At 38.2% G+C, this 27,022-nt stretch overlaps 1 long non-coding RNA gene across 1 annotated transcript; it reads left to right on the forward strand.

Annotated features, from left to right (window-relative positions):
• The first annotated feature begins 6,599 nt into the window (after window positions 1-6,599).
• LOC140139559 (uncharacterized) lies at window positions 6,600-24,891 on the forward strand. Its single transcript, XR_011857169.1, has 3 exons — window positions 6,600-6,725; window positions 7,679-7,790; window positions 24,786-24,891. It is a non-coding gene; the product is annotated as an uncharacterized lncRNA (long non-coding RNA).
• The last annotated feature ends 2,131 nt before the right edge of the window (window positions 24,892-27,022 follow it).

Genomic DNA, 27,022 nt, shown 5'->3' on the forward strand with positions numbered 1-27,022 from the left:
GGAATGTAGCAAAGGAGTGTCGCGGTAGGACTTCGAAGCTGTCTATGCTGATATGTTGAGTAAGAAGCTGACTGGTGTGATAATGAATCTGGTCATCCACTCCACAATCTCCATGAGTACATCTAAATAAGTAAGGGTGGTCTACCAGGGTTTCTTGTTCCATGTTTGGGTGTCCAGTTTATCAGATGACCCTACAGACACGTAAAATATACGATCTAACATATCTATACGTTATTTAATCTATTCACATTCTATTTCCAATGATATTTAAGTTCTAACGAATGTTTGATGACGTAAAATCGACAATATATGTGATGCGATAAAGCAAAATCAGTCGGAACTCGGTAATATTGATTTTGAGATATAGCCATACAAAGGAAATATTTCTTTTTGTTTCCTCTTGTTTTGGAAAAACTTTAATTGCTCATATCTTTGGAACTGGTTGTTCAAATTCAATGGGGTTTTCTGCAAAATCTAGATTTGTAAATGTTTGTTACTATCCTATAAGAAACTGAAAATTTAGCATTTCTAAGTTCCGACTGATTTTGCTTGATCGCATCACATATTTCGGCTAGATATTCTACCTAATATATTATCGATTTTACGTCCGTTAGAACTTCAACATTACTGGAAATAGAATGGGACTAGATTAAATAACGTAGATATGTTACATCAAATATTCCACGTGACTTTTCTATTAAAAGGGCATTTCGTGATCCACAGCCTCAACCATGCGCGTATTTTTTTTGGGGGGAGTGGCTTTGGGGCGCCAGCCCCCGGGGTCAAAGCAGGGGGCGGCAAAATCGAAGGGCGGCGGGAAGAAGAAGGGCGGCAAAAAGAGGGCGGCGGAAGAAAAAGGGCGGCAAAACGAAAAATTGGACCATACATGAAAATGTGTTGCTTTTGGGGCGGTAGCGCCTATAAATTTTTTTTTTTTTTTTTTTTTTTTTTTGCTCTTCACTTTTCAAACGACCGTAAAAAAATTGGGGCAACCTTTTCGGGCTGTTGAGGAAGGGCGGCAAAATTGGATTTTCTTCAGCCCCCGGGGAGGTGTCGGTCACGGTACGCCACTGTCATCCCCCCCCACTTTTCTCAAAAGTTGAGATTTTTATATCACTGGAAACCTCTGGCTACATAATGTTTGTGTACAAAAAATTTCTTGCAGATTAATTCGTTTAGCAAAGATATCGTGAAATTTGAATTTTGTTCTGGTATACCAGAACGAAATTACAACACATTTTCTATGGAGCAGTGTAATACTCATAATCATGCATAACTCGCAAACGCAAAATCGGAATCAACTGAAATTTGGGGAATAAGCTTTTTTCGTGGATTCTACTGACAAATGTCATAAAAAGAGGATGATAGGATCACGAAATACTCCTTTAATGTATGTTTTTAAATGTTTTTTTCATATGTTGATATGTTGAACAACGTATACGCACTACTATGTAGGCTAAATTTGGACCAACTTTATATCAATAAACCACCTTGGACAAACTTTAGTTAAACATTTGCAGTAATTAAACGTTTACCCAAGGAACTGTTGATGTTGCATACCGTTAAACCTCGTCTACAAGCATATAGAGTGTTTTTAATGAAAGCTAAATTAATCCAGACGCCATCCATCGAAAAAATCATAACATTATGGAGTTTGAGCAAATAAATAAACAAGACAAGCATATACAAACAAGTACTATTGTAAGAACAATCTATTGTATTGGCATGTTTACGGCTGCTTCGTGTTAATTTAACTTTCATCAAAAACACTCTATATGCTTGTAGACGAGGTTTTACGGTAGTTGGGTAAACATGGCAAACGTTTTGGCAGTGTATTATATATCAAGGAAGTTAATTCTTTTTTTGTCGAAGATCAATGACCTATTACACACCAACAACATCATTCCACTTCCTTTGAAATATAATATTTTTAATATTCCAAATTTTGTTTTCATTAAACATTTTGTTAGTCTTACATTGGTGATTTTTAGTAAAACAACAAAAACAACAACAGCAACAACAACAGCAGCAACAACAACAAAATCAACAACAACAACAAAATGATGCAATTATTAATATAATACATGTGTTTAAATAGGAAGGTTTGTGACTTTAAGGCATATTTTGGGGCGCTTTGATCGCATTTGTCCCAGTAGATCTAGTAGCAGGTCAGCGGAACGGTTTGGAAATTTTGCCCCCCCCCCTAGATCTGTCGCTCAGATACGCACCTGACTTTAAGGCTTCATTGCACAAAATATAAAAAGTGCACTCAATCATCGAAGCAACCATGGGTCAAAAACAAGGAAGTACCTACACAAAATGCAAATAAATACAACTCTACAATGCACTAGGTAATCAGATCATACTGTTGCACTGGTACACATTACACAAACGTGCATAATTTACATGTGGAATGTGGTTTGTCTCTATATGCCGGATAAGTCAAGAATTTAAAGGCAACTTTATACCAGGATGAAGTCATCTGATGTCGGTGTATGGTGCCTACTGCTTTGGTCGACTATCATATTTCTTGTCCGATATGTTACATGCACAGGTATATATTTATACGATAATATGATAATGCTAAATAACCAAGTAAATTAGCAATGTTCAATTACAAAATAAAAGACAACGTACTTAGTGTTAAAGTGAACTACCTGCTTATGTTAGCAATGTTTTATAACTATACAGGCTGTATAAAATGATTGTTACCTTTGAAAACCTGCCTTTTTCATTGCAACATTGGATCTCGTGAAATGTCCAGAAAGTGTAGTTTATGACTTTTTATCTTCAAATTATTTGGAGCTTATGTTGAATTTCGATGTGTCAGATCAGAAAACTGATGGGTACCAATCATTTTGATACAGCTTGTATTATATATTACATACAACGGCTTCTTTAATGTGCTTCTTCACAAGTCCAATCATGTGGGTAGACGTAACTTTCGTTGTCTACGATTCAAATTGTATCATATTTTGTATCATATTTCTCTGAATACAGATTTATCTGATGCCGAACTTATTAATCGAATATTCGATACCGTCGACATCGGTATCATAATACTAAATACAGCTGTATCTGATGAAAATACCTATTGATCTAATATTCAACAAACCTTTTCAAATCGAAGTTTTCCGAAGTTTGTTATGGATGACCCCGTTTACAATTCCGGGTCATCGGCGCTAACGCAAACGCAACTATAAATCTGCGTGAAAGACACGGTCAAGCGTTGGGTATGGCTTGCGAAAGAGATTGATATTTATATTGCGAAGACCACGTGAAGATCCCACACGAAGACCAAATCAAATGTGCCACAGACGACAAGCATTTGCATTTTTGCTTCCTGTTACTGTCACATTGTGAAGTGCCAAATAGTGGAAGCATTAGTTCAATACCTTTTATAAAATATTTCTCTGTGATCACTCATATCGATTTTGGCTAAATACGTTGTATTTTTACAAAAAAAAGGGTACGTGATTCCGCTTGATTCATTGTGCACCAATTTGACCCCTAGCTTACTGAATAAATACTGCGGTTTTCCGATCTTGATTTGTAAATTAAATATTCAATACCGGTGCCTCAAATTGTATCATATTTCGGTAAACACATGTTTATTTGATGCCAAACTTAGTAATCAAATATTCAATACCGGTGGCTCAAATTGTATCATACGAGCGTATCTCCGTGAATACATGTTTATTTGATGCCACATTTTATTAATCAAATATTCAATACCGATGCCTCTAATTGTACCATATTTCCGTAAACATTGGTTTATCTGATGCCAAACTTGGTAATCAAGTATTCAATACCGGTGCCTAAAATTGTATCATGTTTCCATAAAAAACAGGTTTATCTGATGCCAAACTTTTTAATCAAATATTCAATACCGATGTCTCTAATTGTATCATATTTCCCTGAATACAGTTTTATTTAATGTCAAATATTCAACACCGATGACTCAAATTGTATCATATTGTCCTAAATACAGGTTTATCTGATGCCAAACTTATTAATCAAATATTCAATACCGGCGAGGTTAGAGTAGAATATAACGGAGAGTGGTGTGCGGTCTGTACAGAAATGGACTACATACGTGAAGCTCATGTCATCTGTCAACATCTTGGATATTTAGGTGGATGGACTCAATTTCACCAGAATAATGCGACACAAAATGGACTTGAAATTAGTTGTGCGCAAGGTAGGCACTCAGATAAAATCTGGCTACTGTTTGTCAATGTTTATCAAAATCACCATGTAGTAAAAATAATATTAAATGAACAAATGTCAACCTCTGCTACTTGAGAATGGGATCAATATTTTATGCAAGGAAATTTTCTTTGGATCAACGTGATTCTGCTGGCTCAATTGGTCGATGTAATATTTTTCAAATATTTGGCATTGGCATGAATTTAAGGAATACTGGCATTTAATATTAAAGATTCAGTTGTTTTATCAATGTGTGTATAATTTGTAAAAACCATTATATCATTTATACGTCTTTCTGACATACGTTAAAGTGCAATTAAAATACAATTTTATAGTGTTTTATGTCTACCCCAATATTCACCGTTTTCCTCAGATCTGTTGTTTTTCAATAGAACTCATGTTACTATTATTATTTTTCAAAAATTCATTCATTATCACATACAACGACATATTTTTGTTTTATTAACAAAATGATATCATTCTGGAATAAATTTTGGAGCTCTTCTTGTAAAACGTACCAAAACCAAGTCCATAATGTGAATGAAAGAAAAGTTGAACCAATTTCTCACGACTTACTTGTTTAGCTGTGGTGGCCTGCGGCCGACATCCATCGACCTTCGGTGCCAACTGATGTTACTGGGAAGTTGGAGGTTAGCCCGTTAGGGCTAGAATCACGTGACGTGATGAGCCGGTTGTAGGATCTTGGGAGGTGGTGGCGCTCTCTGTCTTTGTTGAGGTCGCTGTTGGTTCGCCTTATGTTGATGGCCTCTTTAACTCCTCGCTTGAGCCAATTCTCTTCTTTGTGTCCATAATGTGTTTTGACTTCTTATGTATGTTTGCATAAAGCACATTTATTCAGAAATTTCAAATATGAATAAGTGACGACAAATACAGTTTGTAAACAGTTTCAATGTCTACCTCATTATTTTTCAGTGAATGCACCACTGGAGACGTGTGATGTTACATCTAAAGAAGATGTCCCGGATTGTACTGAAACACTAGGAGTACAATGTTACAGTAAGCTAGCAATCCACTAACCTTAATCTCTGCAACACGTTTTTTCAGCAATGATGAAAAGATTAGATTTATAGAGTTAATAGGAAGGTGGCGGGTGGGGGGTGAGTCGGGTAATGCTGGTACCAATCAAGCCCCCCCCCCCCATTGAAGATGAAACGACTCCCCCAAAATTAGCTGCGCCAGTCCCAGATGCAGTGCTGACCCAGGAGATTCCCGAATAAGTTGTGCCATCTGTGCAAATGATTACCACATCTCATTTACCACCCTTAAAAAATGGCCCTCCAAAACCTACAAAATGGACGTGCCAAAAATGCAGACTTTCATGCAACAATGAAAAACTTCCAAATAGCAGTAGATCTTCTAACGAATCAACAAAAAGAAGTGAACACTCAACAACAGATAAGTCTGAAAAGCCAAGACATCCTCAAAAGGGAAAATGAATTGCTAAGGAAAGACCAACAGTCACTGCTGATAACTCAAGAAACTCTACTAAAAGAAAACGAGACGCTAAAGAAAGAGATCATAAACTCAAATTTGCGAAAAATTCAGCTGACAAAAAACAAGCTGAACTCCCTTTAAAGAGGTTAATTGAGAGTTTGACATACATTCAAAACCCAAACTTAATACATTTGCTTTAAGTAAACATGCAATAAAAATGTCATCTACTCGACGAAAATGGTGTGATGGGCAGAACACCATTTACCACTGTTGTTCTATTGTTTTGTGATGGGCAAGACTCTCACTTTACGCACATCAACACAATAATATTGATGAAAATCTCTTTAAAATGATAACAATGAACCTTTTTCTACTAATTCTTATTTTTCCAGGTTTTTCATCCGTCATAAAAAAGCCTTTGGTTGCGTAATTGGTGCAATTTAATGACACTTTGACGCATTTCACGACGCAATGACGCATTTTGACGCAATTTGTTACGCTTTGGCGCAGTTTGTTACACAATCGACGCATATTGACGCATTTGTGTATTTTGCTGTATATGGGGTGTGTTTGATTCAAAATGACGACATTTCCAGTTGACCTTTCAAACTGGCGTTATTGACCTTTGACCACTTCCGGTTGACCCTTTGACCTCGTGAACTTTAACCTCTTAACATTTGACCTGGTGACTCATGTTCTGGAAGTGACTTTGTAGAATATGACCTCGGTTGACCTTGTTTCTTCATGAATATTAAGCAGGCCCTAAATACCATATTACTAATGACCTGTATTACCAAAAATGTCAACCATTAATGTCAACGTTAATATGGAATAAGTCACGTGTAAATTAAAGGTGCGTATTGTTCTCTAACCCAAGCTGCATTCAACCACTCCGATGTCTTACCGCAGATTATAGCGCAGTTTACCTGGTTGATAACCCGTCTGAACGTCCAAACATAGGCAGACTTCAGGTCCAGTACGATGATATTATGACTGACGTATGCTTTATGGGGCAAGGCTATGACAGACCCTGGGATGATTCTAAACTTACAAATTTGAAGGTTAGCATAATATACTTTGATTAAAGAATTTTACCTGTATGCTCGAAAGTTCTGAAGGGTACACACATATGATAAATTCCCTTATACGGTACTGTGTAACAAAAATAGCAGCAATTCACATGCAATTTTCTCAGCAATTGGTTGTTTCAAATGTACATCATGAAAAAAAGTGTTTGGTGAAAGGTTCAAATTTTGAGATTCAACCCATTTATGTTAAGTTACCGCTGTCCCTATATAAATTAATAAGATAATATTAACTCAAATAGTCCTGTAATAGGTCCTCATTTTTTTTTTGATTTGATAACACATTTGCTCCAAGGTTTTCTTTTTCAATTTGACCAGGACAACTGCTCCCATTGTCGACAGACAGGCCCGGTTGCTCTCGCGTCGTCTGCAAGGTTACTTTATTTAGTGGCGTTCATTCTTATGAATTGATTGAGCGTTATTAAGTTGATTCAAATAATTTATATCAGCGACACAAAAATGACATCAGTTTTATTGAAAACTAAACAAAGTGTGAAATTAGCATTTAACAATATAGTTGCATTATTGTACACATCCCCCAAGGTTTTAAATACAACATACTAAAATGCGTTTGTTTACAGGCTTAATCTAATCGTAGGTCCACCTTTTGGCTCATTTTAGTGATAAAAATTGTTGAACTTTACAGCAAAATACACGATTGTTACTTTTCTCTTGTGAATTATTCTGTTAAGGGATATGAACGGTCAACTTTGTAGTTTCAACTTGGCAAGATTATTGCCTATTTTTATGTTATTTTCTATTTGATGTTGTCAATATAACGAAAGTACTGATCTGGAAACAATCCAATTTGGTTTATATATGCGTTTGCTGTCGCACAGGTTTGGATAATGAACTTCAATACAAAATGATGGAAGTAAGATATGATGGGTATTACGATTGACAAAGTGTTTTCATTATTGCCACTATAGGTTCTTTGCAACCAGCTCGGGTATCCCGGATCACTTCTAACGTACAGTGTTGGATTAGCTGATAACAGGTCATCTGCTGCTATGTATACCGAGGATTATAGATGTACAATTGGTAAGATATTTGATGCCCTACATTGGTCTTAAAGGGGAAGATTGGAATGTCATCTTTCCCTGGAAAGATCAGACAGCAACTCAGACCATGGTCAGATGGTAACATGAGTAGGTTTATTTCACCTTGAAGACATGGATAGTCTTGCAAATAAGGACTTACTTTCCCCTAGGCTATGACCCCCCTCCCACATACAAAACTGTGTAGGGAATTTCAACGGACATAAATTATCTATCGTATCCAAATACGGTAGCTCGTTATCCAAATAAGGCAAGTCGTAATAAACAGCGCCGCTCATTATGACGTCATTGATCATGTGCTGTTTCAGGAGAATCTGAGCGCTGGGCGAATCAATCGATATCACGACTAGCAAACATTGATTCCCATTGCAAACCAATGACGATACCCTTCCGGTGTCGTCTTATATCAAGATACTTTTTACCCCGGCGAATTTGGACAAATATTACCAAAGTTACAGCAATTTTTTCATCGCTGTTTCGAGTCAGTTTTGCAGCTCGGAACTCGATATTGCAAAATTTAAGTAAATTAAACGGTCGATTTTTGATTGCTTCCTATCATATAAGTAGGTTTTTTCAGCAATCAGGTATGTTTTTAGTGTAAAGTTGAGAGTCGTATTTTATTTTTGGTGCCGAATTCAGCTACAAGCACATATTCAAATATTCTTTTATAAATAATATGCTTCAGTTTTTACATAAAAATATTCCATTGAAAATATTCCATTAAAAAGGTAATCAGGTTTCCTCAGCCTGTGTAATAAATTAGCATTGATTGATTGATTGATTGATTGATCGATTGATTGGTTGATTGATTAATGATTTTACTTGGTTCCATATAAAATAGCATTATAAAAATGCAAAGTACATAAATATATATTATTAAAAATACATTACATATGACACTTGACAAAGTAAGAACTACAAAGATATATAATGTGAAGATAAAAATACACTAGGAACCAGGATAAACAAACCATAAAGCCAGTGTTTCAGGCGTGTTACACAATGAACAACAGACCCACTGGAAATTAGCCGTTACTGAAATGTTTTCTTATTGCACCTTTGAAGTGATTAAGATTGGGGATGTTTTTGATATCATTTGGAAGCATGTTCCAATCCCTTATTGCACTATAATAGAAAGTAGTGCCAGCTGAACTTTTGATTTTAGGCATATGGAAATTAAAAATTAAAAATTATAATTGTAAATTTCAGAGGTTTTAGTAAAAAACTGGCACAGGTAGGGGGCACTTGACCCCATTTGAATCTGGGTTTGGAAGATACCTTCTCCTAATTCGAACAACCAGTAACCATGGCACAGTGTCTTCGACCCTATATCTTCATGGCAGGAATCGCCATGGTAGGTTAAATCCACAGCCACGATTAGCCATTTGGTTCAAACCTTTAAAGCTCTTTTAAACTAATAATTAGTCGAGGGACATAACTAAGGCTACTCACAATAGCCGGGTAATCGATCTTGGTTGTGCGTGATTAAGCTTGTATACCCCATTGAGGTCAATGGTCATCGACTTTTATACTGCCTACAGTGAGTGCAGCTGTACTACACGCTGCACGCTGTAGTCCATAACCCCGGTCCATAACAGGACCAACGCAATATAAAATGGTCAAATTTTGAGTTCAAAGCGCACGGCCAATTTTCAAAGCGCATTCTAGCGACTATCATATCTGTTCAACACGTATTTCCAAGTTTATGAGACCAAATCTGGTTTCTTGAGAAAAAAATCATGACGGGAGATATTCATCATTTTCTAACCCGGTATCAGAAGATTTTCGTCTGATATCAAAATCGTGCATAGCAATTCACGTGTATCGATCCCGTGTATTCATTTTAGTGTCCCTTCTGCACCAAATAATTATTAGCCAGGCGGTGTCGGTGTGCATGGTTCGATGTAGAGAGTCTTTCCTATTCAGAGGAAATATTGCAATTACACACCTTATTGCCCTTTAACAATAACCAATGACACTAGCACATAATGTGACCATCCATCTCAAACCGCTCGTAAAGTCGGCAAATTGTATTTCGAGTTACAGTGCAAAATATGCATAGAGGTTGTATTCATATGTCCCTAATATTTGCCCGACATGTTTCTCATCTTAGTCCAGTCAAACACCAATCTTTAATCCTATTGTTGAAGAGGATAATAAGCTTATACTTATGTATAGCATTAGTAAAAAGCTTAAGTCTTTGTTTGCTTTGGCTAAATCCTGTTCAAGTGGTGGGTTAACCAACAATTAACAATGAGAGGACATTCCTGAACCTCGTTCAGTTGGGGATGATTTGAAGTGACCGCCAATTATGACCATTTGATTAGGGATGACCAATGAACCATCAACTTGATTAGAACACTCCCATAGACATGCAGAGAGCTCAACTGTGCACTGCTTGCACAGACAGTTCTAAATTGAGCTCAATCTCTTGTCTCCGACAGAAGGGCGTTTCATAATAGTTAATACTCTATGGATACGGTCAGTGAACACAAGCAGGGAGTCCTGAGACCTGTACAACTTACCACATCTGGTTGGAGATGGAAGTGGTAAGAGTGAAGGGCGTTGATAAAATGATTTCTCATTATTATACAGCGGCCACAAGACAACTGTGAGAAGGTAAACTCCTTTGTTATACCATTCTGTAGGAGTTGCGACCGCAGAATTAAGCAGCAAAAGAAAAACTATGACAGCAAACCTAAACTACACTAGGTTTAGAGTCCCTACAAAAACACCAACTCCTGGAGCTGACACGGATTCTGAGAAATCAAATGATGGCTTGTCCTCAAAGCCGCAAGGAAGGGACAAGGCTGACATATGTGGAAGCAAAAGGAGTAACCTTATGAACTGCAAGAAAATTGTCACAATCTCCACCATGAATGTGAGGACCATCAGAGAACAAAGATGCAGCGAGGAACTAGTGTGCAGCTTAATGGCATACAACATAGACATCCTGGGTATACAGGAACATCGTATAGTCCATAAGGAACCAGTCAGATATGAGAACATCCTTGGCCAGACGCTAATTACAACTTCAGCTGTCAGAAATAGAGCAGGTGCAGCAACTGGCGGAGTTGGCATCTTTCTCAGTTCTAGTGCAAAAAGCTCACTAGCTAGCGTGACACAACACACAGACCGTATCCTGGCTGCCAACTTTCAAGGTAACACAGCAACAACAGTAACCTATTGTCCAACTAACGTGGACAATGAAGACAACATTGAAGCACACTATGACAACTTAAGAAGAGCCATCGATTCCATACCAGCTCACAATGTCCTTGTTATAGTAGGAGACTTCAATGGTAGAGTTGGAACTGGAGATGCAAGTTACACCTATCATGACACAACCAACAGAAATGGAAAGTATATGGTAGATTTGGTAATAGAGAAAAACCTCATAATTGCTAATACCTACTTCCGAAAGAGGAATGGAAAGCTGTGGACGTACATGAGCCCTACGGGAAGCAAATATCAACTGGACTATGTTCTGATTCGGAAAAAGTGGAAGAACAGCTTGCTGAACGCTGAAGCTTATAGCACCTTTTCCAGCATAGGATCTGATCATAGGATTGTTTCTGCAAGGATCAGGCTAAGTCTAAGAAAGAGCAAGGCTTTGTCAAGAAAGAAGCACTACGACTGGAGGGTACTGTGTTCAAACAACAAGTTACAGCAGCAATACGCAATTGAGGTACGCAACAGATTCCAGCCTCTAGAAGACATCAATGAAAATGCAACCGAGCGATATGAGAGATTCATAAGCGCCACTGCAGAAGCAACAGAGAAGATCATCCCTGTTAGAAAGAAAATCAGGAAGGCGTGCTTCTCAAGTGATCACAGAGTAACAACAGCAAGACAGAAAATCAAGAAGGCTTATGAGACATATCAAGAATGCACAACCGAAGACAACAGGCTCAGTTATAATCAGGCTAAGTCTGATCTAGCAGGAGCCTATATTCAGGCAATAGAGGAGAGGATGATCTCAACATCAAGCTAGATATGGCTCATGACAACTGTAAACACAGTCAGAGTTGGAGACTGATTAATGATATTACAGGAAGAAAATCGTCAATGAGGGGCCAGCTGAAAGGAGACACTCAGATGGAAAGGGTTAGCAACTGGTTTCATCACTTCAAAGACCTACTAGGAAGTTGCCCAGATATAGAGGGAGAAGATGATACGATAGAGCCCATCACAGATGATCTCACGATTGAGGTTGGTCCTTTTAGCCATGAAGAATACACAAAGGCAAAGACAGCAATAGCAGAAGGAAAGAGTAGTGGAGAAGACGGCATCCCACCAGAAGTCTTAAAGAGATGTGACCTGGATGACCTGGTGCTAGGATTTTGCAACGATGCATTGCTGAAAGAAAGAATGCCTGATCAGTGGTCTATTCTTAACATAATCCCAATACCAAAGTCAGGAGACCTAAGTCAAGGAGGTAATTACCGTGGCATCAGCCTATCCTCAATAGTGGCCAAAACCTTCAATAGGTTGATACTCAGCAGGATAAGACCCAAAGTTGACGTACTTCTGAGAAACAACCAGAATGGCTTCAGAGTGGGAAGAACTACTGTCAGCCACATACTGGCTCTTAGAAGGATACTAGAAGGAGTGAAGGCCAAAAATCTACCAGCCATTATAACATTCATTGACTTCCGAAAAGCCTTCGACACTATTCATCGAGGCAAGATGCTACAAATCCTCAGAGCCTATGGGATACCAAAACAACTTGTGGATGCCATTGGCCGGACATACAAGAAAACCAGAGCCAAAGTGATCTCCCCTGATGGAGAAACTGAGCTGCTTGACATCGTAGCCGGCGTTCTACAAGGAGATACTCTTGCCCCGTATCTGTTTGTGATAGTGCTTGACTATGCCTTGAGAATGGCTATAGATGGCAAGGAAGAAGCACTAGGATTCCAGCTTGAAAGGCGAAAAAGCAGACGAGTTGGGCCAGAAGTGGTAACCGATCTGGACTTCGCTGATGACATCGCCCTATTGTCAGAAGAAATAAAACAAGCTCAGGAACTGATACAAAGGATAGAAGCATCAGTCGGAAGAGTCGGCTTAAAGATGAATGCCACCAAGACAAAGTTCATGTCCTTTAACCAAGATCAGCAAGTTAACATCTGCACAAATAACGGTACAAAGCTAGATGAGGTGAAAGACTTCAAATATCTAGGAGCATGGATGGCTAGCACTGAGCATGATGTCAAAACACGCAAGGCAGCCGCTTGGAGAGCATGCAACAGCCTAAGCAAGATCTGGAAGTCTGCTCTACCAAAGAACTTCAAACTACGGGTCTTCAGTGCAACAGTGGAGTCTGTGTTAACGTACGGATGTGAAGCCTGGACCATAACTCCCAAACTAGCCAAAGAGCTGGATGGCTGTTACACCCGTATGCTAAGGGCAGTGTACAACATCCATTGGAAACAGCACATAAGCAACAAAGAGTTGTATGGAGACCTCCCAAGGCTCTCAGAGAAGATCAGAGAAAGGAGAACACGCTTCGCTGGCCACTGCTTCAGGAGCAAGCGTGAACCTGTCGCCAACCTGATAAACTGTGCACCCAAACATGGTACAAGAAACCCTGGTAGACCACCCCTTACATATGTAGATGTACTCAAGCAAGACACTGGACTGGAAGCATCTGACTTGGGAACGGCGATGCAGGACAGGAGGATATGGAGAGCTGTCATGGTTCGGGAAAACCACCCGAAATAAGCAAGTAAGTAAGCAAGCAAGCAAGTTCTGAACATAAATGTGAAGTTTCGTGCTCATTTGATGTATTTTTCACCTGATCCCAACCCTAAACCTTTTCTTATATTTATACCATCTACACTTCTTGCTGCTATACACGCACAGGAGCTGTACCTTTAAAATACGCGCCTAATCAATAATGAGTCTTTCACTCCATTGTTAAAGTACTGTGCTCCCTGTAGCATTATGGAGTGACCAGGTCCTGGTGTGATGGTTCTGTAGCACGGTTGTTTGATATATATATATATATATATATATATATATATATATTTGTAAGGTTTTCTACAACCGTAAACAGCAGGGATTGCCCGCGTGAATTTATATGTTTGGAAGGTCATTGATGCAGTGACGTAGCAAAGTTGCACACTTAATTGGTAGAAGCTTTCGACTTTATTAAGTCTTCATCGGCCAATATACATGCCTGTACAAAAATACACACAAAATACCTAATGATAGAATGCCTTATGATATACTATGAGATAATATAATTCTAACAAACAGTCTAATTATACATGATAAAGTGAAATGTGAAATGCGTATAAACAATAACATATGATAGCATATAAACAACAACATACCTATTAAAATGATGGTAATTAGGACATACGACCGGAGCGTTGGCTACAACGGAGGATGCTGTAAGTATACACTAAAAAGCTTGAGCAAGCAAACAGTAAATTAGGGTATTATGTAGAATACAAAAGATGAAAAGAGGTAATTGACTGAAACTTAATGATGCGATGATGAAGAAAACAGGGTGGTTCAAAAAGAACTGACCCAAAGTAAATTTGTGAGAAATACGGTCGAACCAAAAATATTAAGACCACTTGGGTAAAAAGCCGGAAAATGGTGTGTGAAACATGAGCACAAATTAGCATTCGACATTAATTCCTTTTGGGTGAAGAGTTTGCAGTTTTAATATCCAGTAGGATTCTCTCCTCAGGATTGTTTGAACACCCTCTACACAAGATTCACCAACCACAAGAGTGACATCAAACTTCATTCAACATCAAAAGGCAAGAACCTCCCCACCGGCCGTCACTTCAATCTTCCAGATCACTCACTCGACGATATCACCATCATGGGCATAGAAAAAATTCACAAACAAACTGATCAATGTATATTGGCCGATGAAGACTTAATAAAGTCGAAAGCTTCTACCAATTAAGTGTGCAACTTTGCTACGTCACTGCATCAATGACCTTCCAAATATATATATATATATATATACATATATATATATATATAATAATAATATAATATGTCCACTATCAAAAGTGAAGAGTGCTCAATGCCGAAGCAGAGCGAATAATATAATATAAATACACGTATTTTTACATTTAGTTACTACTCTGAGTTTCACGCCGCTCTAGCCGAGCAACGATCATCAGGTAACTGATGTGTTCAACCCTACACATTGATTATTTTTTCTTCTTTGCACGGCTTGGTGCTTTCTTTCTCTTGTTGCCATGACGGCATGTTGAAATCAGTTCGTTGCGCTTATTGATTATACCCTCCTTAAGATTGATTATTTCTAGTTTTTCTTCTATGCATAAATTGCATTGCCCTGATTCCCTTTTTATGGTGTTGGATTGTTTCAGAATTTCCCAGTATATTGAATAAGTTTTGTCTTTTCTTTTTAGACCCCATATGTATTTGGATAACTCAGTCTCTTTCTCGTATTTCTCATTTCTTAGAGACTTGGTATGGTTATTGTATCTTGTCTTGAAAGGGCCGCTTGCTAGGCCTACGTATGATACAGACAATCCACCTGAATTTACTGTCGCCTTATACACAACATCATCGACCACGCACTTTCCACTTAATGGGCATTTATCCTTCTGTCTACAATTGCAAGTTTTGCCTGAGGCTCTGGTTTAGATTTTTCATAACACCAGCATTGTGAGATTTTATTATTTGCTTCATGTTCTTCATACAACTGAAGCTGAGCTTGAGCGTGCTTCTGTTAAAAATCTTTGCAAGTTTGTGCCCCCGTGGAAAACACCTGTCGATGAGATTGAAGAAGTGACGCCCGACGTTGGTTTTACACTCTTACTGTATGGGGGGTTGAACCATATGATTTTTCTGGACCTATTCTTTTTATTACTGTTGCTAGCTGTCTTGGTTTCATTTTTTGTACTGTAACTAATTGGGTCTTTATACCCACATGATTTAAGGGCCCTTAATATATATATATATAACAAGTTTACTTTACAAGTGACTATCTTTGGAATTATAGAGTGCTCAAACCCATTACAGGTGAGCTAAGAAACAAATTCAAAGTATAGACCTCTGGCAAGGCTAACCGTTACTACTTATATTGAATAAGTTTTGTCTTTTCTTTTTAGACCCCATATGTATTTGGATAACTCAGTCTCTTTCTCGTATTTCTCATTTCTTAGAGACTTGGTATGGTTATTGTATCTTGTCTTGAAAGGGCCGCTTGCTAGGCCTACGTATGATACAGACAATCCACCTGAATTTACTGTCGCCTTATACACAACATCATCGACCACGCACTTTCCACTTAATGGGCATTTATCCTTCTGTCTACAATTGCAAGCAAGCCAACCAGAACAGTCTCTACTCCAAAAGTAGTCGAGAGTGCTCAACCACTAAAAATAGTGGGGGGTTTAATAGTGGTTGAGCACTCTCGACTACTTTTGGAGTAGAGACTGTTCTGGTTGGCTTGCTTTGTCATGGTTTTGACACCGCAGAATGTATATACACGTATAAACATTTCTGTTCAGTTGAAATCATGACAAATTATCCGTCTGATGATCGGTATACCCAATGATCGTAAGTGAGGGTATGCTGTGAAACTAAGTAGTAACGGTTAGCCCTTGCCAGAGGTCTATACTTTGAATTTGTTTCTTAGCTCACCTGTAATGGGTTTGAGCACTCTATAATTCCAAAGATAGTCACTTGTAAAGTAAACTTGTTATTAAACGCCCCCACTATTTTTAGTGGTTGAGCACTCTCGACTACTTTTGGAGTAGAGACTGTTCTGGTTGGCTTGCTTTGTCATGGTTTTGACACCGCAGAATGTATATACACGTATAAACATTTCTGTTCAGTTGAAATCATGACAAATTATTTGAATAGACGACAACATAGCTGTGTAACATTAACTTTTATTCCAAGCTTTCGCCCTCAGGGCTTCATCAAGGTATAGGCAAACTGTTAAATAAATAAACAGAGAGATGATACATAAATGCCAGGCAATAAATCCCTACATTACAAGAAAATATTATACAATCAAAAACCTGAGCAGACCAGAAACAATGTTCATGTACAAAGATTATACAGAAAAAGGATTATTATAAACGGATGATAGCAAAAAATAGCAAGATTATGATGCTATGGTGTATAGAGCCAACAATAAAAAACATAATGAGTATGGGAATATTATAAAAACCTAAGTAAAACCTTAACTTACCGAGAGAGGAGATGCAACGTTTGTGTGCTGGTTACGGAAAGACAATGATCAATATGGAACAAGAACAACGACAAAAACAGCGCGAAAAAGAAATGAGGGCGTAAACGGCCGAAACCAAAGGTGAGGGCGGAATTACGTAAAAGGTCCGAGGCTGAAAAAAGTGGAGCACTGGAGTACCGACGCGTTATGAAGAACAAAATTAATAGGCCTATATTTAAGATTCGGCGTTGATACCGTGGGGTTTTAAGGTGTGTAGTTTAGCTATCCAGTATGACTCGCGTTTGCGGATTATGTTTTCACGGTGGTTGTGGATAGACTCGATGCCCATGATGGTAACATTGGAGACTGAATGACCGGGTGAGTTAAAATGATGCACATAGGGGAGTTTCTTTTTTTTAAGTCTAATATCAGATTTGGTACCGGTAAAGCGGGTGTACAACTTGTTGGTGGTTTTGCCGACATATTGAAGTTTACAGTTGTTACAAGTAATGAGATAGATGACCCATTCAGACTTACAGTGAATCTTTGTTGTTATGGGGAAAGATTCACCGGTCACAGAACTTGTGCATTTGGTGGCTTCTGTCATGAATGGGCATACTGAGCATCTCTTGGCGGCGCATTTTGTACTGCCGGCGGTTACTTTGTCGTGGGTGGGGCGTAATTTGGATGAAACAGTAAGGTCCCGTAAGTTCCGTGGGCGGCGGAACGCCAAGATGGGGGAGATGGAAAGATCTGTTTTAATCTGTCATCGGCGTCTAATATGTGGAGGTGGCGGGATATTATGGAGCGAATGTTGTTGAAAGCAGGATTGTAAGTGGTGACTAGTGGAACGCGGTCCATTTTCTTTTTGGGTTATACGTGAGAAGTGATTTGCGATCCTGTTGTTTGGCCTTCCCGATTTGTTTGTCGATTGTATTGGGGTCATAAGCGCGTTTAAGTAGGTTGGATTTAAGGTTGTTCAGGTGACGATCTTCTTCTTCAGGATCTGAGCAGATACGACGGACTCTAAGGGCCTGGCTGTATGGGATACCGGAGAATGTATGGGGAGGGTGGCAAGATGAAGGGAGAAGATAAGTGTGTTTATCCGTGGGTTTGCTGTAAAGGGAAGTCTGGATATGGCCCTGTTTGAGAATAGTTAAAGTGTCTAGAAAGGGGACTTGGGTGGGCGAGGACTCAAAAGTGAATTTAATCGTTGGGTGGGAGGTATTGAGGTGAGATTTGAATGCCTCGAGATTGTCCACCCCGGATGTCCATAGGAAGTGGACGTCATCAATGAATCTGACCCACGATCCTTCCAGGGGTTTGGTGGTGGCAGTGTCAAGAAGTCTGGCTTCCAGAGAGCCCATAAATAAGTTGGCCGCTGAGGGCGCTACACAAGTTCCCATCCGTATGCCAAGGATCTGGTTGTAGAATTGACTGTTGAATTCAAAGCTGTTGAGGGTCATCACCAGTTCCAGGAGACGGATTAGGTCTACTGTAGGAGGGGATTTGTTACGACGGGTATCGAGGTATTGTTGGCAGGCACGAAGAGCTTCATTATGGTTGATGTTTGTGTAAAGAGCTGTGACATCCGCAGAAACTAAAAGGGTGTTGTCTGGGAGGGGAGCATTTTCATTGAGGGTGTTGATGTGTTTAATGAAGTCCGTAGTGTCTTTTATGTATGAGGGAAGAGATTCAACGAGGGGGCGTAAGTGGTAATCGACGAATCTGGAGATTTGTTTAGTGGGACAAGAACAACCACTAACAATCGGGCGACCTGGATTGTTGGCTTTATGAACTTTAGGAAGCATGTAAAATTAAGGGCATTTCACGTTCCTGGAATCCGGAGTAATGACTGCGAGCACTTGATCGTCAAGATCAAGTTTGGAGAGGGTGGTCTGGACAGCCTTCGTGTTTTTAAGAGTAGGATCAGATCGGATTTTTTTGTAAGAATTAGTATCATTTATTTGTCGCAAGCCCTCTTCTATATAGGAAGATCTATCGAGAACTACAACTGCCGAACCTTTATCAGCGGGTTTAATGATTACGTTGCTGTTATTACGTAGATCTCTAAGAGCCTGACGTTCATTTTTTGTAAGGTTGTCGACATATCTGTTCATTTGGATTTTCTTGATATCAGCAGAGACATTATCCAAGAAACTTTCAAGAAGATGGTTACGTTTAGGAGGATTCCATGTACTCTTGGGCTTAAAGGGATGCGCTGTTTTTGTCGTTGTTCTTGTTCCATATTCATTCATTCATTCATGGTTTATTAAAAGACACGGTAGCAGCTAAAAGCTGAATTGCTGTGAAATTTACAATCATTAAAAAACAACAAAAAGCATGACATAGATTTAAATATCAGAAAATATCACTTAGACGGGTACTACACCCCTCGATAAACCTGCGTCCACTCTCGCATCCCTCCCAAAAACCAACAACACAGTGGCAACAAGAGTCATGCACATCACAGGGGCAAGGAATCCAACCACCACACCGGAATCCCAGTGACCCAAGACAAGCGGTCCGTTATTCATGATAAGAAATAAGGTACCGATAGGATGAACCCCGTTTCCCATCATATACACTGAACCGCCCGTCCCGAGCCACCGTAACCCCAATGCAGCAATTGAACCCCCCTCCCCAACAACATACACAACCCCCGCCACCAGTGTGCTACTACTTTCTGAGACATATTGATCATTGTCTTTCCGTAACCAGCACACAAACGTTGCATCTCCTCTCTCGGTAAGTTAAGGTTTTACTTAGGTTTTTATAATATTCCCATACTCATTATGTTTTTTATTGTTGGCTCTATACACCATAGCATCATAATCTTGCTATTTTTTGCTATCATCCGTTTATAATAATCCTTTTTCTTTATAATCTTTGTACATGAACATTGTTTCTGGTCTGCTCAGGTTTTTGATTGTATAATATTTTCTTGTAATGTAGGGATTTATTGCCTGGCATTTATGTATCATCTCTCTGTTTATTTATTTAACAGTTTGCCTATACCTTGATGAAGCCCTGAGGGCGAAAGCTTGGAATAAAAGTTAATGTTACACAGCTACGTTGTCGTCTATTCAAATCTCTTTCGCCTATATTTCACGAATGGATGAACCAAGTCGTATAAAAGCCAAGACCAAATCTCGCACACTATATATATAGTGGTGTATTGTCCACACTTCTCTCATTATATATATATATATATATATAGAATTGGCTTCATTATTAACTAAATGCAAACTATAGATGGCGCTATTTATCCTAAATCATATTTCTTTATTTGCAAGGGTTAGGTGATTAATACTGGCATTAAAACAGCTGGAATAGGTGAAACAAGCAAGAAGGAAATTTTATAAACATATTTTATCAAACAATAAGAGGAATTATTTGTATTAAAAGCTTGAAAGAGTAATTTCCAGTAACTAAATAGCGCCACCAATTTTGTCATTAATAGATACATTTTATATCCAAAAAAGCTTTAAAAAATACTATAAAAGTGAATAATTTTGTAAAAGAGGGGAAATGAAAGTTGATAATGACTCAAAAGCATCTGTATACATTAGTTTCATAGCACCTTAAGCTGTTTAATCCTAAAATTTGGTTGTACATGATGTTTTGTGTGAAAACTTAATAAATGATCCCATCAAACAACCGTGGCAGATGGCAGTGTTCATTTAAGCCTATCAAGGTCAGCTATTAGCCACTTGCTGAATGGCTGGGCATTATCAGCTATCAAAGAGATGCCTTATGCAGCTGCCAATCACAGTAGAGGTTTGATAACATTTTGCTAAAAACCCAAAAGTGATATAAGGACATAAAGCTGTGCATGTTGGTACTTGATTGTTTGGATTCCTATGTTGAAAATCCCTTGTAGTAGTATTTTTTTATGTGTAGTGTATATTATAGCTTTTAAATTTAGGGCATTTGTGCTCTGTTGCACTGTATAAACACTATAAAATTGGATTTTAATATTTTATTCAGGCTTAATATGCATATCATGCATATTTATGCAATTCAGTCACATTAATTTGCCAGTTTTATTTTTTTCGAATTTAATGACTTTCGCACAACACCTATGAGTTTGCATCATACATAATGATCAGTACGTCCATCATGAGTGAACACCGGCTGGTCACTGCATTCATTTGGGAATGTGTAGGGACCAGCTTGATTCACCATCCACAACATGATAATGTGTGCACATGCTACATTATTATGTACTATGTTGTTGTTGGTGTTTAGCCCGTTCTTGCAATTGAAATGCCTCAAGCTTTTAATCCGATAGGCTGATTATCTATTTGTTTTCATGAATTGGAAGACATTCTTTGATGTATTACTGAGCTCAATCATCTGAAATTACTGGAGCGTGAGGTCAGCATAGTATTTAACAGAAGGTTTTCTCCAAATTAATTTCCTAATGCATAATAAATTTTGTGCACATGACATAATTTGAAAAAATTTACTCATTACAATTTTTCTTATTCTTAGCAGGCTTTAAGAAACACTTAATGCTGAATCGCGGCCGCTGCTGTAGTAGGCCTAATAAATGGGCAATTCTAAAAACATCGCTTGTATGAAATTATTAAGATCTGTGTGTATTGACTCTGATAAAAGTACAACAAATTGAATTGAAATAGCAGCCAGGCTGGAGGACAGTTCTAATGTACCTTAACAGTTAGCAGCCTGGACAACCGATTCTTTTATTTAGCAAGGCTCACTCAGTCATTTAATGTGGCAATACAAACGATCGAATTTGGTGTTGAAACGAGCTAAATTTTGAGTTACACCTTTTCAATGTAAAATTAATTTTCTCGGCCAAATGAAATGCAATCATTTTCATTTTTTCAGTAAATGTCAGGTCAAATTGTAGTGCTTGATACTTATTTTTTTTTCAAATCCTAGTGTTAAACTTAGGCGTGAAATTCAGTCATTTCGTGTAAGATTTTCGATTTTGATAGGCTTAAACTCTGCCCGCGAGCCTTTTCTTGGATCAACCTTTTAGCTTTTCAAAGTAATATAGTACGCTAATGAAGGATTTTTCCCAACTTTCTAACGCACATCACCGTGAGCGATATATCATAGTTTTGTCAGAATTTACGTTTTGATTTCACCATTTTTTCACCGGCTGAAATTTTTTCAAAATCAACGCGTGAAATATAAGGCTAATAATACTAGCATTGTGGATCGATATCCCTGGGTTTAATAGGAATACCGGCATGATACAGTGTTGCCAGAACTTCAATATAGCAACGAAATTCCCAGGCCTAATAGCGCTCCTATACTGATCATGTTTATAGCACGATGAGGATATTTCATCATCACGTGAGTGATTCGGACCAATGTGTTGAAATTTGCTTCTCCTCAAAACAACTTTGCCCGAAGGCTTACATGCAATTGGGCAATATTTTAAACAAAACTTTCTTTTACAAAACATTATATTATGCTGTATGTTTTATGATCAAGCAAACTGTTTGGAACACACTTCCAAAGAAATAACCTTCGTAAAGCCCCAGGGTAACGCCCCAGACTTTCGTTATTTAAACGCCAGAAATAGATTGTCCTTATAAGAACCATCAGAGATTGTGGCTTATAAGAACCGTTCATTATCATTGTTAACTTAAACAGGTTTTTGTTTTTAAACATCTTTATAAATTGATTGTTTTTATGTTAGGTCATACAAAATTCACATGGAGATAGGAGGGACAGAAGATTAAAATCCCCTATAATAACACGCTAATTTTTCTAGGTTTGGACCGTGGATTTTCATGAACCTCAAGCGTGCGTCTCTTAATACGGACTAACCTAGGTAAACAAACACACAGACAGACAAAATGGTTTTCATAATCATGGAATGCATATAAATTGAAATTGCAGGCTATATCAAGGGAGCAAATTTTTAAAATTCACCTCATTTACCAATTGGGGATTTGGGCTACCAAATCGCTAGTCGGGCAATCTTCATGATCTTTGCTTTTCAATGGAAAATTGCCCTGGATGACAACAATGAAAATATCGACTATTTCTGCTGGTTGCGCACGAGATAAAAGCACCGAGTTTGACATTTTCAGAGCATGAAGGGAAAAAGGGTAAAATAAAAACGGAAATTATGACAAAACTATAATATATAGACCCACACGATGTGCTTTACAGAGGTGGGAAATATCTTTCTTTAGCAAACTATATTAGTTTGAGACGCTAAAAAATCAATTCCGTAAAAAGCTCGCAGGCGAACTCAAGGCCTATAAAAATCAAAAATATCACACTAAAAGATACAATTTGATGCTTAATTTTAACACCAGGATTTTAAAACAAAATGTATATCCAAGCACCAAGTTTTTAACTGACATTACTGAAGAAAAAAAAATATTGCTTTATATTTGACCGAGAAAATTAATTTCATAGCAAAAAGGTGTATCTCTGAATTGTGCTGATTTTAACATGTATCGATCGACTTTTAGCGCGACTAAGCATTTCTAAAGAATCGGTTGTCCAGGTAGGTGACTGTTAAGATAACAGAGGGGCAGGTCTCTAGATCGATTCCACAACCATTTATACCAACCGTATAAATACAATACCGCAAATTGCCCTGTGGTACCTAATGGAGGACATAATTGTATTTAAATGAGGATGACTCTGTCATGAGTGACGTAGTATTTAATACCCTTTATATGCCTACAATAATATTATACCTACTATGATGATAATCCTAATGATAATAGGTTCATGATGATAATGATCATGATGATGGTGGTGCTGGTGATGATGACGTTGATGGTCATTATGATGATGGTGCTGGTGGGGATGATGATGTGATGGTGATGATGATGTTGATGATGATGGTGATGGTGATGATGATGATGATGATGATGATAATGATGATGATGATGATGATGATAATGAAAATGAAGATGAAGATGGAGATGAAGATGAAGATGAAGATGAAGATGAAGATGATGATGATGATGATGATGATGATGATGATGATGATGATGATGATGATGATAATGATGATATTAATACTTTCTGGTCCTTTGTGTACAAACTTGTTGCTTGATATCAATTTTATTAGGATATATGTGACGTGTCATGTCAAAACCAGACACTTTTTGGCAGGATCGTAAATGGAGAAATAGCCAAAAATCTGCCGGTGGGTGGTTTTTTCACAATTTGGGTTTGTTGCGAATTTGTGATGTTATCAATGTTAAAAATATTGTCTGATAGTTTCAGACCGGAATATAACTGGCATCACAGATATCTGTGCTGGCATCTTGTATTTTTTGAGACATTTTTCAAGTTAATTCCTACTCTCAACATTGTCAATAATATTTTTAAAGGCCGATATCTCAATTTCCAATTTTATAATACCATAACTTCCGAACTCTATATCTTTGCTTAGGAATGTCCGATTTCATTGTGGAAAACTACGTTGTGAAGCAAAATATCTCTATATTTAAGATATGTAAGAACCTCAAAATTCATAACCTGTCCAAAAGTGTCTGCTTTTGACATGACACGTCACATATATATTTTGAGCCCCGTTAGCCAACTCCAAACCCCGACTGATTAAATGCAAAATCAAAATCGCGCAATGATCATCACATGACTGACTATATGACATAGCACCACCACACGAGCGTTGGTTAAGTATGTGGCCTCATGCGATACGTAAAACCGTACGTATTAACGTACGGAAAAAACGTAAGGTTTACGTCGGCGTTTGGAAAATCGAAAGCTCTCTAGTATTCATTCACATTCAATTTAAATTTCATTTTGTGTATCATCTGTGCCTAGGTAGTACAGCTTTGTACAATTGCGTGCATGAAAGACCAAGGATTGGACTATGCTCAGAAAATAGTTATGTTCAAGCAGTTTGCGCAGGTAAGTATGCTATTTATTAGGGTCACTATCGTTAATGGTTGTAGTCTCAGATTAATAAATAAACAGATTTGAATTTTCCACGCCTGTGCCCTCTAAGCGTACTCGAATTCAGCTGACGCCGGTACAGCGTTTAGACCTGGCGACATCGCGCGAAGTTTCGTTTGTGTACGCTCGCGCTATTTGCGCTATTTTTGAGTTTGCTCACGCGGTACCTGACTTAGTGTCGAGTCCCATGGGCAACATGCCATGTTTCCACGGTATGCAGGTAGTTATACCATCAAACCACAAATATTACTAGTGACAAATGGTGGTCATAGACCACAAACCTAGCTGGGAGTGTTGGTGTTGTGGAAGTATCAGACCCCTGCAAAATGTTCCAAAAATGTTTCCCCGATTATGAAGTTTGTTGTCACCGAGTTTGAGTCCCATACTCCTTATAGATGTCCAGATAATGAAATTCTAAGATTTGGCCCCAGACGACCTTTGACCTGACCCCTGCAAAGTGTTACAGATGTCCAGAAAATGCATTTCTAAAACTTGACCTCTGCATGACCTTTGACCTGACCCATGCAAAATGAAATGTTGTCACTGAGTTTGAGCCCCATACCCTTTACAGATATGCAGAAAATGAAATTATAAGATTTGACCTCAGATAACCTTTGACCTGACCCCTGCAAAATGTTCCCAAAATGTTCCCCTGGTCATTACGTTTGTTGTCACTGAGTTTGATCCCCGTACCCCTTACAGATGTCCAGAAATGCTTTTCTGAAATTTGACCTCTGCATGACCTTTGACCTGACCCCTGCAAAATGTTCCCCAGGTCATGATATTTGTTGTCACTGAGTTTGAGCCCCATACCCCTTACAGATGTCCAGATAATGCAATTGTAAGATTTTACCCCCTTGACCTTTGACCCCAATTCTGTGTGCAAGTTATAGGCACTGGGTAAAGCCGATGTACATGTGTATTCATATGTATTCATACATTTGACGTCAATGTGCTATGTAATATGTGGCAGAAGAAGCATTTTGAAGGTATTTGGTTATATACCAAAAATGCCCCTTTAATGTTTGCACCCTATGTGCACTGGATATAGCCGATACATATGTGCAAGTTACGTAATTGTAGGGTGTAACATGTAGGAGGAGAAGCATTTTGAAGTTTGTTGCCAGAAGAAGAAGAAGAAGAAGAAGAAGAAGAAGAAGAAGAAGAAGAAGAAGAAGAAGAAGAAGAAGAAGAAGAAGAAGAAGAAGAAGAAGAAGAAGAAGAAGAAGAAGAAGAAGAAGAAGAAGAAGAAGAAGAAGAAGAAGAAGAAGAAGAAGAAAAGAAGAAGAAGAAGAAGAAGAAGAAGAAGAAGAAGAAGAAGAAGAAGAAGAAGAAGAAGAAGAGGAAGAGGAAGAGGAAGAGGAAGAGGAAGGAAGAAGAAGAAGAAGAAGAAGAAGAAGAAGAAGAAGAAGAAGAAGAAGAAGAAGAAGAAGAAGAAGAAGAAGAAGAAGAAGAAGAAGAAGAAGAAGAAAAAAAAGAAAGAAAAATCGGATAGCAAAACAGTACCTAGCTCGGGTGGTAATAAAGCAACATTTTAACATGTCCATAGAAATATAATTTTATTTTTCTACAAAATGTTAGTTTTCACTCTCAGATATGTCCCACACGAGCGAGATGCAGGTGAATACGTTTTGTACTCAAACCTGTTCAATCTGGGCATAGAAACAGTGGTGCAAACAACGCTCAAAGGTCACTTTATCTTTAGTTATTGTCCACCAGATTTCAGATTTGAAGAAATTCACAGAAAATTGCAGGATCACACGTATTTATAAGCGAAAGAGAAACACTTTTTACTACCGCTATGTAATATCTAGACCCAGTAAAATTCGAGCACACGAAGTAAATTTCTTGGGGTTGTGCTACTGTACACTTGTTAACTGGGTCTGGTTATGTCCCGGGTGTTACGTTGACAAAAAAAGTGCAAAAATATGAAAATGTGTGGCATTGCTGTCTTTCTGATATTTTGTGAGTTATTACAAAGATTTCTTGAAATTATTTTCCCAAAATACACATATCTTCTTGAAAGTGATAAACACAAAGCAGTATTTTTATCTTCCGTTTTATTCACGTGGCGTGAGCCCTCCAATTAATTGCACAACACTGAT

The sequence above is a fragment of the Amphiura filiformis genome, chromosome 18, assembly GCF_039555335.1.
Source record: "Amphiura filiformis chromosome 18, Afil_fr2py, whole genome shotgun sequence".
In the NCBI taxonomy this organism is placed as follows: domain Eukaryota; kingdom Metazoa; phylum Echinodermata; class Ophiuroidea; order Amphilepidida; family Amphiuridae; genus Amphiura; species Amphiura filiformis.